We start from the raw sequence: 19,754 nt of genomic DNA on the forward strand, positions 1-19,754 counted from the left end.
GACATTGGGATGACTGTAGTATTTTTTGTAAGGAGGAATTATGAAATTTAATTCTGTTGGGAATGTTGCTCAAAAGGCCAGTGAAACAGGCCACCTTACAGCTGTGGTTGATTGCTGCATTCTTCTGTGTGGAAATAGAAGCTGCACCCTTTGCATTGGAAACAACACATGGTTGCTTGCTCTGAACCTTAAGGCAGTGTTGTCTTCCTTAGCAACAAGTGTTTCATATGACATTGTCAAGAAAGTCTTTTCTTCTCTAGAGTCTTCCGTCTTTTTCTTATCCACAGTATACATTTTTGTTTTTTTCCAAAGAAAGTCTTTCTCTCATGATTGTCTTAGTCTTTCTCATCCACGTATGACATTTGTCTTCTAAAGAAGTCTTTAAATCATCCACAGTATGACATTGTCTTCCAAAGAAAGTCTTTCTCATCCACAGTAGACATTGTCTTCCTAAGAAAGTCTTTCTCATCCACAGTATGACATTGTCTTCCAAGAAAGTCTCATCCACAGTATGACATTGTCTCTAGAAAGTCTTCTATCCACAGTATGACATTGTTCCTAAGAAAGTCTTTCTCATCCACAGTATGACTTGTCTTCCAAAGAAAGTCTTTCTCATCCACAGTATGACATTGTTCAAAGAAAAGTCTTTATCCACAATAAGGACCTACCTGGTACTGAACCTTTCCTTCAGATTTATTGCTTCAAGACCTCAAGGAATACTTTGGCAAACTTGTCCACACATGTAGCCTCCATAAATGTTAAAAAACTAACTTCATGTTACTTGTGCCAGCCAGTGCTTATAACAAAGGGTCATTTCAGCCTGGGCCATTCTTGCACTCCTTCATGACATCAAAGGAAGACAAGATCTTCACTTGGATGCTATTCTTATCACAAATCTAGATAAGGACCCTGTCAGTCTCTTCAGGGGAGGCATCATGTCCCTGTTGATCATCTTGGAATGTGTAAAAAAATCACAAAGAATCAGATTTTTCTTTGTGGTAACTCAGTGCAGACAGAAGAGTGTACGCTTAGAAATGATGTCCTGCGCAGCCACTCAGTGGCAGGGATGCCTACTGAAGCTCAGGCTGTTGCAAAAGTTCATCATGGTAAAATCAGAAAAAAAAAAAAAAAAAAAAAAAAAAAAAAAAATTGTCCCCTTTTCAGTATTTTTTTTATGATGTACGTATGTAAAACTTTGGTGTTGAGTGATTGTATGTAGACCCGTGGGTGACTGCATAGATTTCCAAACTAATATCTTTTTGGTTTACATAAGAAAACTTGTACAGTATAATTTTGTTGTTGCATACTTTCCAGTAAAACTTGTTAACCAGAATTAAAAGATCTTTGGAATGTAACAAGAGATTCATATTTGTTGGGGAATGAGAAGTAACTATTATATTGTTGGTAATAGCCGTACAGCAAAGTTGTAGTACATTTTTAGACTGTGTAAGTTGGAAGGAAAATATTTTTCCACTAAGCATTTCAAGTTTTAAAATTATTGTGTACAGCAGTTATTCAAAAAGTAAAAAATATGATGTAAATTGTATGAAAACTTTGTAGGCGTAAAGGAAAAAGGTCAGTGAATGTCCAACTTTATTATTTGAAGTCTTATAAGATGAGAATTACAATATTTAAAAGATTTGTTGGTATAACAGTTGATATTTTTCATGTTTCTTTACAGACGAGAGATAGAAATTAAAAATGAGAGTGTGTATGACTTCCACGAAGAAGGTGATAGTGATGAAAGAGATCCACCAGGTCTTATGATAGATGAAACACCTCGGCGCAAGGGCTCTAGGCATAATGCTCAGGAACCTCTAAAGATCAAATTGAGTTGTAAGTTCCACTTTGTATAGTTTTACATATTTGACATGAATATTTATTTAAGCGCCTCAGTGGTGTGATCGGTATGTTCTTGGCCTGCCACCTTGGTGGCTGCGAGTCCAATTCTCAGGCATTCCACTGAGGGGTTAGAGATGTGTATTTCTTGTGATAGAAGTTCACTCTCGACATGGTTTGGAAGTCACGTAAAGCTGTTGGTCCCGTTGCTGAATAACCTCTGGTTCCATGCAACATAAAACCACCAAACAAACAAAGACATGAATATTTAATCCCTGCATTATATCTGATTAACGTGATGTTTAGGTATGGCCTAAGTAAAGGTTTGATAGTGTTACTATTAAGTAAATTATTTCTAAATTTACATGAGAGAGTAGAATAGACTTGTTTTTATTGGGAGTACTAAATGTCCTTTAAAGATTTCTAATTCAGTCTGATTCTGAGTTTTTTAAAGAATGATTTATTTTAACTCCAAATATTTCAGATTCTTTGAGTTACATTTGGGAGCTATAGAACATTTTGGTTTTAATTTTCTTCTTGAGTGTAGAAACAAGGAGACTTGTTACTGTGCATGTAAGTAATATCAACCTTCTCAACTTTTATTTTATAATAGCTGGGGTTTTAGTTGTATAAACAATAATTGAGATGAGTTTATTGACAAGAGCCAACGAAATTTGGAAAATTTGCAGTGACGGGAGCTGAAGTAGTTTGTGGAGAAACTGTTGATGTTGCTGGTGAAGTGGAAGTTGCCCCAGCGCACAATGGAATTGACGAGCTGTTGCGAGCTTCAGCATATGCACCAGACTATAATCAAGATTCTCCCGCTCGTATGGATGAATTAGAGTAAGTGTTCATTTTGTGGGAAATGGGGAGAATATAAGTATGTATATTTTGTAGGTAGAATGCTTAGGAGAACATATGAGATTGTATTTTGTATGTGTGAATAGTCATGTATACAGTGATCCCCCCGTATTCGCGGGGGATGTGTACCAGACACCCCCGTGAATAGTTAAAATCCGCGAATAGTTAGAACCCCCACTAAAAACGCTTACAACTGCCTATCTTGAAAGTTCAGATACCAAATAAAATCCTACTTCAATATACCTACAATTACTAACTTATTACTGTATTAATCTTTGAGGTTATATTATTAGTATCATTTCAAAGTCATCTTAAACATTTTACCATTAAAAATATCAGTCAATAACTCCCCCTCCCTCCTTCCTCCAAGTGGATAAAAAGACTGGGAATTGCTATTTTTTATTAATCTTATAAGGTAAATCATTTATTCATATTACAAAACAAATAATCACACGTAAGTAAGAGAGATAGAGAGAGAGAGTGTTATTGTTTAATCTCATTAAACTTAATATTATTTGAAAACTAGTACTGTATACTATTATTATTTCACCATAAAATGTAGTAATCCTTTTAAAGATATACTGTATACATAAACTTCCATGCCAACAGAGGGTGAGAGTTACCACTATGACATGCGTATCTTCGTGTGGCAGAGAGAGAGAGAGAGAGAGAGAGAGAGAGTTATCCTTATTTAAAAGTGAAATGGATAGATTATTGTATTTCTTTAAAATACTATCACATATGAATTTTTAAATTAGTTATATTATTAACCCTTAAACGCCTAAGGGGTATAATAAAAATCGTCTCGCGTATGCCTAGGGGGTCTCGGAGTGAGCGCCGAAGCGGAAAAAATATTTTTTACAAAAAATCAGAGCGCACTTAGTTTTCAAGATTAAGAGTTCATTTTTGGCTCCTTTTTTTGTCATTGCCTGAAGTTTAGTATGCAACCATCAGAAATGAAAAATAATATAATTATCATATAGTATAAATAATGCGATATATGATAGCGCGAAAACAAAATTTCATATATAATTGTATTCAAATCGCGCTGTGAGCAGAACGGTTAAAGCTAATGAGTTAATTTTTTTTCATTGTATTATACACTAAATTGCTATCATTTTGGCATATAATACATTGTAAAACAATCAAAGCAAACACAGAGAAAATATTTAGCACAAAATGATGCATATATTCTTCACGAGCGGATGTAAACAAAAAAAAAATGTTTTTTGTTTTTTCAAAATTCACCATAAATCTAAATATTGTTCTAGAGACTTCCAATTTATTTCAAAATGAAGATAAATGATTGAATATTACTATACTGTAAGAGTTTTAGCTTACAATTTCAGTTTCATACAATCAACTTACCTGTCAGATATATACATAGCTAAGACTCCGTCGTCCCCGACAGAAATTCAAATTTCGCGCCACTCGCTACAGGTAGGTCAGGTGATCTACCTGCCTGCCCTGGGCGGCAGGACTAGGAACCATCCCCGTTTTCTATCATATTTTCTCTGTCGCCGGTGGTATCAACATTGTTGCTATTACCTCCTGACTTAGATTCATATTTCATCCTTTGATCATCGTTTCTCGGCTTTTTGGTGACGTATCTGGATCGTGTTTTGGCATTCGCTACTGTGGACTGTTTTTGGAATTACTCTTTTGGAATTTTCTCAGTATGTCTGATTCAAATGTGAGTGTGAGAATGTGTGTGAATGTAGGCTGCAGGGTGAGGATACCGAAAGCTTCGGTTGATCCTCACACTGTATGCCGTAAATGTAGGGGGTTTCAGTGTTCTGCTAATAATACTTGTAAGGAATGCGAGGGATTAAATGCAGAAGAGTGGAAGACTTTGACTTCTTATTTGAAGAAGTTAGAGAGGGATAGGGTTAGACGTCTGAAAGGTGTGAGTTCAAGGCCTATTGAGCCTTTCACGGATATAATCTAATCTACTGATTTAGATTCTCCCTATGTATCTCATTCTCAGAGTGCTCTTTCGGATTCGGCCTCGGAAATCGCCAATCTGAAAGCTACAATTAGAGACATGAAGTCCAAGATGGCTGACTTCCAAGGTAAGGCTAGTGAAAGTGAGCATTACAGTGAAGTGAGTTCTCCCAGTGTTGTGGAGGGGGCGTTTGATCGTCCCTGCGACGCTCCCAGGCCTAGACCTCTTCCAAGCTCCCATGCCCAGAGGAGAAGGAAAGTCGAAAGCCTTAAGGAGGTCGTGGGGAATCCCCAACGGTCAGACGTCCCTTCAGCTAGCTCTGCTTCGTGGCAGGCAGCTCAAGGGCGCTATAGGAAAAGCGTCCTTCGTGAGTGTTTCTCGTCCTCTCCCTCTCCCTCACCTAAACGAGGGTGGAAGGAGTCGAACTTGTCGAGACCGCTGAAGCGTCATATGAAAGAACCTGAAATAGATTCGAGCCCAGAGCGCTTCTCAGATGACGCTCCCTCTTCTATTAAGAAGGCGAAGGTGGCGTCAGCGTCACCTGACGAGTACGCAGAAGTACCCTTTCCTTCTCTCCCCCGAGTGATGACGAAAAGGCGTCATGCAGTGGACGTGGGAGAAGCGTCAAGGAGAATAATTATGGCAGTTCAAGAGCAACTGTCCTCTCTAGTGGGAGTTTTAGCGCCTCGTAGGAAGGACGTGGCGCTTCCAATTAAGAAGTCTCGTCCTCTCTCACCTGCTAAACGAGAAGCGTCATGCAGACGTGAAGCTGCTAAACATCTTACAGAAGCTTCGGGTTCGAGAACGAGAACGTTTGCTACGAAAGTTCGTAACGCCAGAGAGACGTAAGACGTCTTTTAGACATGAAGCGTCATTGAAAACTGATCATAGACGTGACGCTCCGACCAATATTGTGACGCCAAGTAGGACGCCTTTGGAGAGCGGAGCGTCTTCCAGGCGCGAAGCGTCATCAAGACGTCAGCAGACAAGTAAGCGAGAGACGTCAGCCAGGACGCTTGGCGGACGGGAAGCGTCATTCAAGCGGGAAGCGTCTTCTAATTTTCAAGAGAAGCCTGAACTTGTGGCGCCTTCCAAGGCTATTAAAGCGGGAAAGAGGAAAGATTATCATTCCCTTAGCCCCTCTCCTATTAGGAGTTTGTCTCCTCCAGAAGAGGAACGTACGGAAAGGAGAGCGGAGACTCATGTAGATCCCGAGTTGGAAGAAAACTCGGATGATGAATATCAGGGAAGAGAAGGACTGTCGAACTATAAGGTTTTGACTGCCTTGCTTCTTGAGGAGTATGGAGACGAGTTGACTCCTGCCGCTCCTCCTTCTCCGCGCTCTCTCTTTTCGAGTGCTAAGACGAAGAAGCCTTCGTCTTTTCTCAAAATGAAGCCCACCATTTCGATGAAGAGGGCCTTACAATCCTTAGACTCATGGATGAAGTCTAAGAAAGACTTAGTGAGAACAGCTTCTGCATGCCTCCAGCAAGATTAGCTGGTAAAAGAGGCATTTGGTATCAGACGGGAGAGAATATGGGTATTGCTCTCCCTTCTACATCGGAAGCAGATTTTTCGACCTTAGTTGACGCTTCACGTCGACAAGGTCTCAATTCGGCACGAATTACGTGGGGAATTTCTGAACTGGACCATCTCCTCAAGGGACTCTTTCATGTATTGGAAGTCTTCAACTTCTTAGATTGGTCCCTTGGGGTGATGTCCAAGAAAGCCCATGATTCGGAAGGAATCGAACCTGAAGCCCTGTTATGCATATTGTCTTGTATTGACAAAGCGGTACAGGATGGATCTTTTGAAATCTCCTCATTATTTGGAGCAGGTCTTCTAAAGAAAAGGACTGTATATGGCGCCTTCTTAACCAAGGCAGTCTCACACGCTCAGAGGGCAGCTCTACTGTATTCGCCTCTATCTGACTTTTTGTTCCCTTCTCAGTTAGTGAAGGACATTGCGCATTCTTTAACTGAGAAGGCGACTCAGGATCTTCTGACGCAATCAGCAAGGAAGAAGAAACCTGTTTCTGCATCTGACAAGAAAGGACCTAGTACATCTGTTCAGCCCTTTCGAGGTGGTCCGACCTCCAGACCTCCCGCAAGAAGGAAGGCTCCGGAGAAGAGAGGTAGGTCTGCCTTTCGTCCCTTTAAAAAGGGAAAATGAAGATTCTCTCCTCCAAGCACCAGTAGGTGCCAGGCTCCTGGGATTTGTGGAGGCCTGGACACTGATAAACGCAGACGCGTCTTCATTGGCTATCATAAGGAAGGGATATCGTATCCCTTTCCTGAACACTCCTCCCCTAACGTCAATACCAAGGGAACTATCAGCCAAGTACAAGGATCCTGTGCTGAGGGATACTCTTCGATCGATGGTGGAACAAATGTGGGACAAGAGAGCGATAGAACTAGTACTGGATCAATACTCCCCGGGGTTTTACAATCGCCTTTTTCTGGTTGCGAAAGCCTCGGAGGCTGGAGACCAGTACTGGACGTCAGCTCTCTGAACAAATTTGTTCAGAAGGAGAAGTTCTCCATGGAGACTTCTGCTTCAGTCCTAGCGTCATTACGACAAGGAGATTGGATGGTGTCTCTAGATCTCCAGGACGCCTACTTTCACGTCCCGATCCACCCTTCATCGAAGAAGTACCTCCGTTTCATGACGGGGGAAGGATCTTTCAGTTCAGAGCCTTGTGTTTCGGCCTGTCCACAGCTCCTCAGGTCTTCACAAGCCTGATGAAGAATGTGGCGAGGTTTCTTCACCTCAAAGGAGTAAATATCTCTCTGTATCTGGACGACTGGCTCATCAGGGCCAGATCAGAGAGACAGTGCTTGGAGGACCTAAAGTTAACTCTAGATTTGATCAAAGCGTTGGGATTGCTCGTGAACCTCGAGAAGTCTCAGCTGACCCCCAGACAGGACCTAGTCTATCTGGGGATCGGATGGATTCTCGGGGTTTTCGAGTATTTCCTTCGCAAGAGAGAATCGCAAAAGGTTTGCGGATAGTCTCTCTCTTCTTAGGGAAGGAACATACGTCGGCGAGGGAATGGTTGAGCCTTCTAGGGACCCTTTCCTCGCTCGAACAGTTCTTCCCACTAGGAAGACTTCATTTACGTCCGCTTCAATTCTTCCTCAAGAAGTCTTGGAGCTGGAAAACCGGACAACTTTCGGACGTTTTTCCCATTCCAGTGGAGATAAAATCGCACCTGGAGTGGTGGTTGCCCCCTCTGGAAGAGAACAAAGGGATCTCTCTAAGAACACAGAACCCAGACCTAGTGTTGTACTCCGACGCGTCGGAGAAAGGTTGGGGAGCGACATTAGGCTCAGAAGAGGTGTCAGGCACCTGGGAACCAGCACAGGTGACTTGGCACATAAACTGCAAAGAGCTCTTCGCCGTGCATCTGGCTTTGAAGAGCCTAGAACCTCTGGTGTCAAACAAAGTAGTGCAAGTAAACGTGGACAACACCACCGCACTTGCCTACATTCGGAAACAGGGAGGGACTCACTCCTCGTTCCTTTACGAACTGACGAGAGACCTATTGCTTTGGACGTCTCAAAGGAACATCTCCCTGCTGACAAGGTTCGTACAGGGAGTAAAGAATGTGAGGGCGGACAGACTCAGCAGGAGGAACCAGGTCCTTCATACAGAGTGGACCCTACACGAGGAAGTGTGTCTAGATCTCTGGTCACTGTGGGGGACTCCTCATGTGGATCTCTTCGCAACATTCATTTCCAAAAAAAGGCTGCCAGTCTTTTGCTCGGTCGTGGAAGATCCAAGAGCACTTATGGTAGACGCCTTCCTGCTAAATTGGTCTCGAGTAGACGTATATGCTTTTCCCCCATTCAAAATCCTGGGGTTAGTAATGAAAAAGTTTGTGGCGTCAAAGGAGACGAGGATGACGTTAATAGCCCCCTTTTGGCCGGCCCAGGATTGGTTCACAGAGGTGGTAGAGTGGATCGTAGACTTTCCAAGATCCCTACCAAGAAGGACGGATCTTCTCAGACAAAACCACACCTTCAAGAGGGTACCATCAAAACCTCCCCGCTCTCGCTCTGACTGCCTTTCGACTATCGAAAGACTTGTCAGAGCGAGAGGCTTTTCTCGCGAAGTGGCAAGCGCGATCGCGAGAGCACGCAGAACCTCCACTACGAAAGTATACCAATCGAAGTGGGAGGTATTTAGAAGGTGGTGTAGATCCAAGAAGTTGTCCTCCTCCACTACCTCTATAGCGGAAATTGCTGATTTCCTGCTATTCCTGAGAGAAAAATCTCATCTAGCCGTATCCACAATAAAGGGATACAGAAGTATGCTCTCGGCTGTATTCAGGAATAGAGGATTGGATCTGGCAGATAATAAAGATCTCCACGATCTCATAAGGTCTTTTGAGACTTCAAAGTCGAAGGAACCAGTACCTCCGAACTGGAACCTAGACGTAGTCCTCAAGTTTCTGTCATCGGAAAGATTCGAACCTCCTCATCTGGCATCGTTTAGAGACATCACCAGAAAATGCCTATTCCTATTATCTTTAGCTACGGCAAAGAGAATTAGTGAATTACATGCTCTGCAGGATAAAGTAGGATTCAAGGGAGACTCAGCTATTTGCTCGTTTAAGACCCTGTTTTTAGCGAAAAACGAGAATCCCACGAATCCCTGGCCTAAGTCATTCGAAGTCAAAGGCATGTCGAGTCTCTAGGCAGAGAAGCAGAGAGGTCTCTATGCCCTGTTAGAGCTCTGAAGTTCTACCTTCAGAAAAGCATCAGATGGGAGGCTCTAGACAAGGTCTTTGGTGCGCGGTAAAAGACCCCACAAGACTGATGTCCAAGAATGCGCTGGCATTCTTTGTAAGGAACGTCATTACAGACGCTCATAAGGTCTGTCCTGACGAACAGTTACAACTGTTGAGAGTAAAAGCTCATGAAGTGAGAGCTGTAGCGACGTCTCTCTCGTTTCATAAGAATATGTCGCTTAAAAACATCATAGATACGACATTTTGGAGATGCAACTCAGTATTTGCATCTCATTACTTGAAAGACGTTCGTGTGACATATGAGAAGTGTTTTTCTCTAGGTCCTTTCGTATCGGCGGATACGATTCTGGGTACGGGAGCCGACACCAATCTTAAATGTATATACTTTTCTTCTTTTTGGATATCTGGAGTCTCTTCGAACAATGGAGGACTTGGTTTAGCACGGGCGGCCGTCTATGTTGTTCAGTAAGAGAATCTTGTCATATCCAATTAGATGAGTATAAATTTTTTTTTGAAAATTATGTATGTGTGCGTAGTGGTTTTGAGTTACGGTTGTTGTGACGAGTTCGGGGATAACTCGGAACAATCCTTAGTTCTAACATATGGTTAGGATCAGGTGGTCGGGATTGGTTGTGTGCTCCTTCATAAGGTGTATTGTCATATAAGTGGATCAGCACCCATTGACAAAGTCCTTTCAGGCTCTGCCGAGTAAGCGGATAAGACCCCATCGGCAGACCCACAAGAACTCTTGGCCATAGATCATATATCTCGCTAAAGTTTCTTGAGGTGATGCAGACTACTGGGTCAAACACACACGAAGTCTACCACCTATCAGGTAGGAACCAAGGTTTTATTTATACCTACAACATATGTTGTTTACCTGTCTATTCCATATAGTAGCTGTCTCTTACCCTCCACCGAAGGGTGCCAATCAGCTATGTATATATCTGACAGGTAAGTTGATTGTATGAAAATGATATTGTTATTATACAATAAGTTTCATACATACTTACCTGGCAGATATATACAATTAAAGGCCCACCCAGCCTCCCCGCAGGAGACAGGTGGAAGAGAGAAAATATGATAGAAAACGGGGATGGTTCCTAGTCCTGCCGCCCAGGGCAGGCAGGTAGATCACCTGACCTACCTGTAGCGAGTGGCGCGAAATTTGAATTTCTGTCGGGGACAACGGAGTCTTAGCTATGTATATATCTGCCAGGTAAGTATGTATGAAACTTTATTGTATAATAACAATATCATTTTTCGACCATTTTGGACGAGTTAAAATTGGCCAAATGTCTAATTTTTTTTATAGATTTTTTTTATATGCAAATATTTCAAAAATAAGAAAAAAGCTACAACCTTCAATTATTTTTGTTGTATTTTACATGAAATTGTACACATTTTCATATATAAAACTCTATGAAACGCCTAATATGAAATGGAGCAAATATTAGGAGAATGCGACGTACGCATTTCGGAGATTTGCGGCGGAGAATCCGCGTGCGGAGGGAAGGAAAGTTATTTTTAAATTCACCATAAATCTAAATATTGTGCTAGAGACTTCAAATTTGTTTCAAAATGAAGATAAATGACTGAATATTACTAGACTGTAAGAGTTTTAGCTTACAATTGGGTTTTTCGACCATTTCGGTAGAGTCAAAGTTGACCGAACAGGTTTTTTTTTTTTTTATTTATCGTGATTTATATGCAAATATTTCGTAAATGAGAAAAGCTACTACCTTCAATTATTTTTTGTTGTATTCTACATGAAATTGTGCACACTTTCATATATAAAACATTATGTAACGGCTAATTTAAAATGGTGCAAACATTACGACAATCGCACGTATGATTTTTTCGGAGGAGTTACTGCGCGGACGTAAGGAAAATTTTTTTTTTTTTTCCATAAATTCACCATAAATCAAAATATTGTCCTAGAGACTTCCAATTTGTTGCAAAATGAAGGTAAATGATTGAATATTACTAAAATATAAGAGTTTTAGCTTACAATTGCATTTTCCGACCATTTCGGTAGTCAAAGTTGACCGAAGGTTGAAATTTTGGCACATCATTATTTATATTAAAATATTTCAAAATTGATAAAAACTACAATCATGAGTATTTTTTGTTGTTGTATTCTTCATGGAAATGCGCATATTTCATATATAATACTCCATATAACGGCTAATTTAAAATGGTGCAAAAATTATGTCAAAGTGACGAAATAGTTTCCGAGATGTGTCACTGATACTTTTTAGTGCGATAACAAAGAAATTCACGCTTGCGCGCCTGCGTAATGATTGTAAACAAAACAAAACCTTGATCCGTGAACTCCCAGCATCCCCCAAGGCGCGTGATTCAAAAGTTTTCGGCTGGTAGGCCTATAAGTATTTTTCTGCGAATTTAAAAAAAAAAACTTTTCTATCTCAAGGTAAATTACGTCCGGTCGGCACCCAAAAGACAATTTATCTCGACGTAAAATACATCCAATAGGCATTTAAGGGTTAATATTATTATCATTATGTGAAAATATCAATAAACATACACATATACCATAGAAATTCTCTCATCTGAGTAAGAGAGAGAGAGAGAGAGAAAAAAAAAATCCATATTTATAAGATAGAACTGGAAAGGATATTGAAGTATTTCTTTAAAATACTATCACATATGATTTTTGTAATTACAGTTATATTATTATTATTATTTGAAAATATTAATGAACATATTATACATACATGTACCATAAAAATCTCTCATCTCAGTAGAGAGAGAGAGAAAAAAAAAAAACTTCCTACCCCCCTCCTGTCACATTACTTGATATATTTGACAGCTATTGGTCCTCAGTTTGGTACCTGGAGTTTGAAGGAAAGATGCGTGAAGACTGGGATTCTTACATAATTTTTTTTTATTTATAAACTAAAATTTTACTAATTCACTTTAGTATTTTCTTTAATGAATTGATATAATTGCCATCTACATTAATATTTGATGTTTGAAAATTAGTAAATCATTTATTTATCATACAAAAACACATCTTTGTGTGTGAGAGAGAGAGAGAGAGAGAGAGAGAGAGAGAGAGAGAGAGAGAGAGAGAGAGAGAGAGAGAGAGAGAGAGAGAGAGAGAGAGAGAGAGAGAGAGAGAGAGAGTTATCCTTATTTTGAAAGAGTGAAATGGAAAGATTATTGTAGTATTTCTGTAAAATACTATCACATATGATTTTTGTAATTACAATTACAATTTGAAAATATTAATAAACATATTATACATTCATGTACAATAAAAATCTCAAATCTCAGTAGAGAGAGAGAGAGAGAGAGAGAGAGAGAGAGAGAGAGAGAGAGAGAGAGAGAGAAACACACTCCCTCCCTCCCCTCCTGTCACATTACGTGATATATTTGACAGCTGTTGGACCTCAGTTTGGTACCTGGAGCTCGAAAGAAAGATACGTGAAGACTGGAATTTCCTTCATTCTTACATAATTTTTTTATTTATAAACTAAAATCTTACTAATTCACTATAGTATTTTCTTTAATAAAATTGATTGCTCTTTACATTTATATTATTTGAAAATCAGTAAATCATTTATTTATCATACAGAAAACATACATCTCTGTAAGAAAAAGAGAAAGAAAATCCTTATTGTTATGTGATGTCATTTAATCTTATTAAACTTCCTAGAAAATCCTTATTGTTATGTGATGTCATTTAATCTTATTAAACTTCCTAATACAGTATTGATCAATATTAATATTTTAAAATTAGTTAATCAATTTTGGGTCATAAAAATGTATTTAGTCATGAAAAGGTGCACAGTAGAATATATGGTACTCATGAACATAAGTAAATTGTAGTTTAAAAAATGCATTTGTTCAAATTTTTTTTAGTACAAACCCATTGCTTTTACATAACAAATTTTGTTCATCCACAAGAAATCTCACAACAAATTCCTCGCAGAAAAAAAGTAAATTGTCTGCTGCTGAAAAATTAGTACCTACATTTTTTATTCACCCAAATGCCAGTAGGTAACTGTTTCAATTGTGTCCATAATGTTAAATACTTTAAAAACAGTAAGTTAGGAGGAGTGGGCCAACATGGTTATATCTTTTGGTTTTATATTAACCCTTAAACGACCGAAGCGGTAAAAAAAAAAATGTCTCCCGTGTGCCGGAGACGTTTCAGAGTGAGCGCGGAAGCGGAAAAATATTTTTTTCAAAAAATCACAGCGCGCTTAGTTTTCAAGATTAAGAGTTCATTTTTGGCTCCTTTTTTTGTCATTGCCTGAAGTTTAGTATGCAACCATCAGAAATGAAAAAAATTATCATCATCATATATAAATACAGTGGTCCCCCCGTATTTGCAGGGGATGCGGACCAGACCCCCCCGCGAATAGTTAGAATCCGCGAATGTTTGGAACCCCTATAAAAACGCTAAAAACAGCCTATTTTGTTAGTTAAAACTTAAGAAAAGCCACTAAAAATTTTCATACTTGGTTTTTATAATAGTTTTATCACAAAAAGTGCATTTTATGATGAAATTGATAACAAAAACCAGGAATTTGTGGATATTTCTCATAGAAAAATACCGCGAATGCGCAAATTTTCCGCGAATAATGCAGGGAAAGGTTCCAAGAGAAATCCGCGAATCCGGAGAACGTGAATACGGGGGGTCCACTGTAATGCGATATATGATAGCGCAAAAACGAAATTTCATATATAATTGTATTCAAATCGCGCTGTGCGCAAAACGGTTAAAGGTAACAAGTTACTTTTTTTTTCGTTGTAATGTACACTAAATTGCAGTCATTTTGGTATATAACACATTGTAAAACGATAAAAAGCAACACAGAGAAAATATTATCACAAAATAATGCATGAATTTGTAACGCGCGGACGTAAACAAATATTTTTTTTTCAAAATTCACCATAAATCTAAAATATTGTCCTAGAGACTTCCAATTCCTTTCAAAATGAAGACAAATGATTGAATATTACTATACTGTAAGAATATTAGCTTACAAATGCAGTTTTCGACCATATCTGACGAGTTAAATTTGACCGAATGTCGAATTTTTTTTATATATATATTTTTTATATGCAATTATTTTGGAAAATAAGAAAAAGCTACAACTTTCAAATATTTTTAGTTTTATTTTACATAAAATTGCGCACATTTTCATATATAAAACTCTATGAAATGCCTAATATGAAATGGAGCATATATTCAGAAAATGGGACTTACGCATTTCGGAGATTTGTGGCGGAGAATCCGCGCACAGAGGGAAGGAAAGTTTTTTTTTTTTTAAATTCACCATAAATTTAAATATTGTGCTAGAGACTTCGAATTTGTTTCACGATGAAGATAAATGACTGAATATTACTAGACTGTAAGAGTTTTATCTTACAATTGCGTTTTCGACCATTTCGGTAAAGTCAAATTTGACCGAACGTGGTTTTTTTTTTCTATTATCGTGATTTATATGCAAATATTTCAAAGATGAGAAAAGCTACAACCTTCAACTATTTTTTGTTGTATTATACATGAAATTACGCACATTTTCATATATAAAACTTTATGTAACAGCTAATTTAAAATGGTGCAAACATTACCACAATCGCACGTATGATTTTTTCGGAAGAGTTACCGCACGGACGTAAAGAAAATGTTATTTTTTTTTCATAAATTCACCATAAAATCGAAATATTGTGCTAGAGACTTCCAATTTGTTGCAAAATGAAGGTAAATGCTTGAATATTACTAAATATAAGCGTTTTAGCTTACAATTGTGTTTTTCGACCATTTCAGTAGAGTCAAAGTTGACCGAAGGTTGAAAATTTGTCACTTATCATTTTTATATGAAAATATTTCCAAATTGATAAAAGCTACAATCATGGGTTGTTTTTTTTAGTTGTATTGTGCATTAAATTGCACACATTTTCATATATAAAACTTTATGTAACGGCTAATTTAAAATGGTGCAAACATTACCACAATCGCATGTATGATTTTTTTCGGAAGAGTTACCGCGCGGACGTAAGGAAAAAGTGTTTTCATAAATTCACCATAAATCGAAATATTGTGCTAGAGACTTCCAATTAGTTGCAAAATTAAGGTAAATGATTGAATATTGCTAAAATATAAGAGTTTTAGCTTACAATTGCGTATTTTGACCATTTCGGTAGAGTCAAAGTTGACCGAAGGCTGAAATTTTTGCAATTATCGTTATTTATATGAAAATATCTCAAAACTGATAAAAGCTACAATCATGAGTATTTTTTTGTCGTATTCTAAATAAAAATGCGCACATTTTCATATATAATACTCCATGTAACGGCTAATTTAAAATGGTAAAAAAATTATGTCAAAGTGACGAAATAATTTCCGAGATGTGTCACAGATACTTTTTAGTGCGGCAAGAAAGAAATTCGCGCTTGCGCGCCTGCGTAACGATTGTAAACAAAACAACACCTTGATCCGTGAACTCCCAGCTTCCCACCAAGGCGCGTGATTCAAGAGTTTTCGGCTGGTAGGCCTAAAAGTATTTTTCCGCGAATTTAAAAAAAAAACTTTTGTATGTCGACGTAAAATACGTCCAGTCGGCACCCGAGAGACAAAAAATGTCGACGTAAAATACGTCCAGTCGGCGTTTAAGGGTTAATAGAAATATTTTTTTCAATAAAAATTAATTACTTATATACATAGCTTGAATAAGGACTGTGTCTTTAGAATAGATTAATCCTAAGAGCCAATAGCTCTATGGAATATTAAAAGGTCATTAGTTGGACAGTGTCTTTAGAATAGATTAATCCTAAGAGCTAATAGCTCTATGGAATATTAAAAGTTCATTAGTTGGACAGGGATCATATTAGTAAAAGGGGAGAATTGTCGTAATTACATGATCAGAGGCCCTCCTCCTCCCCTCTGATGGACATTATGCCTAAAACGAAATGAGATGATTAGCTCAGTCATTCTTAATATTGCCATTGGTGTGCAGCACTGTAATACCTACACTGAGCAATCAAAGTGCTATCCGCAAAGTTTGAATTTGGGCTGCCATATGTGGAAAACTATAGCTATATAATTACTGGGTACATACAAAACTATTTATAATAAAAATGTCCTTTAATTGGATAGTGGAATTTGAACCATTTGTTCCCATCTCAGTCTATTCAGACCATACAAGCTTTTGCTGCAAACATTTGTTTCTGGCAGGATGAACACAATTTGTCTATTAAAACTAATTTACAATAGTAATGACATCCACCAATGTTTCTTACAATAAAACTATCATAGTGATATCAAAATATTTATTGGGCATAGTTTTCCATGTATCTTACAGCAAGTGTTTGCTTCATAACAATCCCAGTATGTATAATTAGCTCAAATTCATGGTCATTGGACCTCTAGACACTTCATTTCTTAATCAAGAGAAAATTATCTGCTGGCTGGCAGCCCTGCTTGTAAGCGTTTCAGTTTGATGTTTGCTTTACTGGTGAAAGATCTCTGATCTGCTACTGTTGTTGGTTAATATTACAGGATTTAATTCTTTAATCATGCAAGCTACAGTTCTTTTCTTCCTATTTTTTACTTGTTTGACAAGGGATTTTCTTGAGAATTCACATTTGGTTATGTATGTGAAGATTTTCATTGCCAGTGAGAGGATTTTTACAACTTAACAAGTGATGAATTAGTGATTTCAGTTTCATTTTAATTCTCTGCTAACTTTGAGTATGTATATACACTGGAATTAGAATGAACCATGTATTTCAGTATTTATTGATCAAATTTTTCATCTTCTCATTCCATATTTGCCTTTATTAATGAACCCATTAAGTTGAAACACTTGTTCACCACTAGCACATTGTCCCTTCAATGTGTACAAAGTTGTGTAATTTATAAACTCATTCCTGATCTTTTTTTTCGAATGCAGATTTTAATTTGACGACAATTTTATTGGTGATACTTTGCAGTACTGTTGCACACCAAATTTTTTGTTTAAACTGTATTACAAGATGAGTTCAATTACAAGACAGAACCAGAATTTCATGTTACAACATCTTGTATATTTTGAATTTATTTATACTTGCATTTTCATATCAATTTTTTTTTTATAGTAACAATGGAGTTTTCTTGAGGGGAGCATTGGTTGATGTCATTCTTATTATTGTAAAGTAGTTTAATTAGACTACTGAGGTTAATTTCAAACTTTTAAAAACCTAAATTAAAGGATTACACTACTGAGGTTAATTTCAAATTTTTAATGGCTTAAATTAAATGATTAAATGGATTAAAAGTAGAGACAAAAGGTAATGCTATGGTAGATAAAGGAAAGCTGCATAGAACCTTGAGACATGCCTAGAATGACCTATACTAAGTACACTGTAGAGAGTAACTTCTACAGGGAGTAGTGTCTATAGAATGGAAGGGAACTGCACACAGACATGCAAATAATGCTGAAAACAGCATACTTTATTTACAATTAATTCTGTAATTTTCATTCATCATACGGAGGAGTTGTTTAGTAACGAGAATGTTTTCGAAACTTGGAAAAAATGTGCATTTATTCTGAAATACTTCTTACACAAAAGTTTGAAGCTCCAAATTATTACTATAAGTAAGCAATTAATTCACTGTGGTTTAGTATAATCATATGTATTCTCAAAAAATATGTTTAAGAAAAATTATTCTATCTGTTAATTAGAATATTATGTAGTCACAAAAGGTAATACTGTATATTTACTTCACTACTGCTTTGATAAATTTCTATGGAGTTTTGTTCATCTTTAATCTGCCATGGTTATAAATAACAATTGCCACTGTTTGTAAGGTAAATTTATTTTATTTTAGCAGTGAAAGTGGTAGAGCCTCACCATCAACTAGAGAAGCTATTGCGGGAATGCTAAGCATGAGTCGTGTAGTTCCGGGGGGACGAGCACCATCCAGAAAACTGACCTCATCTATGTCGCGCCAACCAAAACCTAGAAGACGATATAACGATGAGGAAAACATGAGTAAAGTTCATCAAGATGAAGATTATGGTAAGGAGATACCTATTAATTTGTTTAGTGTACCTCTTGCAGTCCTATTAATTTGTTCAATGCACCTCGATGCAATGCATTGTAGGCATTGCTTCACACATCCCTTTTGCCCCTAACGGGACCCCTTTCATTCAATTTACTGTAGCTCTGTTCATATTATCTTTCCTCCGTCTTATTTTTCACTCTCCTAATAATTGATTCATAGTGCAACTGCGAAGTTTTCCTCTTGGTATACACTTTTCAAACATTTTACAGACAATTTTTGTTTCAATGCTGAAATTTTTGTTTCAATGCTGAATGGCCTCATAGGTCCCAGTTCTTGGCCTTTTGGCCTAAATTCTATTTTCTATTCTATTCTGTTCTTATTTTCTCTGTAGCTTTTACCTACAAAGAATGGTTTTATTAGACTTACGATGTATATGAATTGTTTAATTCATAAAAATTTTAACTAAATCAAATATTTACACCACTAAGTATAGTAAATGAAATACTACATTGCAGTTGATCTCTGAAAAAGTAGAGTACTGGCCATTACAATTGATCTCTTAAAAAGTAGAGTACTGCCTATTACAATTGATCTCAGGAAAAAAAAAATAGAGTACTGCCCATTACAGCAAGATTGCCTGGCTTTTGTTAACTTTACCTATCTGTCTGGAATTGAAATGAACTTGAGCCAGCTAGCTAAAAAAAAGTGTTATTTGTAGGAATAGTTAGTTAGCCCAGGCTAGCCAGGTATACCCCTATGGAACTAATATGCATGTATGTTACCAGACAAGAAAAATGGTTTGTTCATCCAAGCCTAGCACTCTGGAATCAGTGTAAAACATACTTTTGTACATGAACTTTCCTGCCAGATATATACTTAGCTTACGTCACGACAGAATTCAAAACTCGCGGCAAATGCGACAGGTAGGTCAGGTGATCTACCCCACCCGCCGCTGTGGCAGGTGTATGAACCAATCCCCCTTTCCAGTCATAATTTTTCTGTCGCTGGTGTCGACTACATCTGTTGTCGATACCTCTCGATTTTGAATTATTACTCGTTTTCGCCCTGGATTGTTTCATCGGACTTTTGGTGAAGTACCTGCTCCTTAGCTTGGCATTTGCAATTTGTGGACCGGTTTTGGATTATTCTTTTGATTATTCTTGGAATTTCATTATGTCTGATTTGGAAATTAAGAAATCAACTATGTTCAGAGTTTGTTCTGTTACCGATTGTAAGGTGAGGCTACCGAAAGCTGCGGTAGACCCTCACACAGTATGCATGAGGTGTAGGGGGAATGACTGCTCATTTATTAACCCTTGTAATGAATGTGG

At 37.8% G+C, this 19,754-nt stretch overlaps 1 protein-coding gene and 1 pseudogene across 1 annotated transcript in view; one reads left to right on the forward strand and one right to left on the reverse strand.

Moving 5' to 3' along the window:
* Positions 1 to 19,754, reverse strand: part of LOC135210947 (exosome complex component RRP4-like) — a 602,376-nt gene that overhangs the window by 458,850 nt on the left and 123,772 nt on the right.
* LOC135210649 (lysine-specific demethylase 7B-like) overlaps positions 1 to 19,754 on the forward strand; it is a 111,833-nt pseudogene that overhangs the window by 81,189 nt on the left and 10,890 nt on the right.

Source organism: Macrobrachium nipponense, chromosome 4 (genome assembly GCF_015104395.2).
Source record: "Macrobrachium nipponense isolate FS-2020 chromosome 4, ASM1510439v2, whole genome shotgun sequence".
NCBI classification, from domain to species: domain Eukaryota; kingdom Metazoa; phylum Arthropoda; class Malacostraca; order Decapoda; family Palaemonidae; genus Macrobrachium; species Macrobrachium nipponense.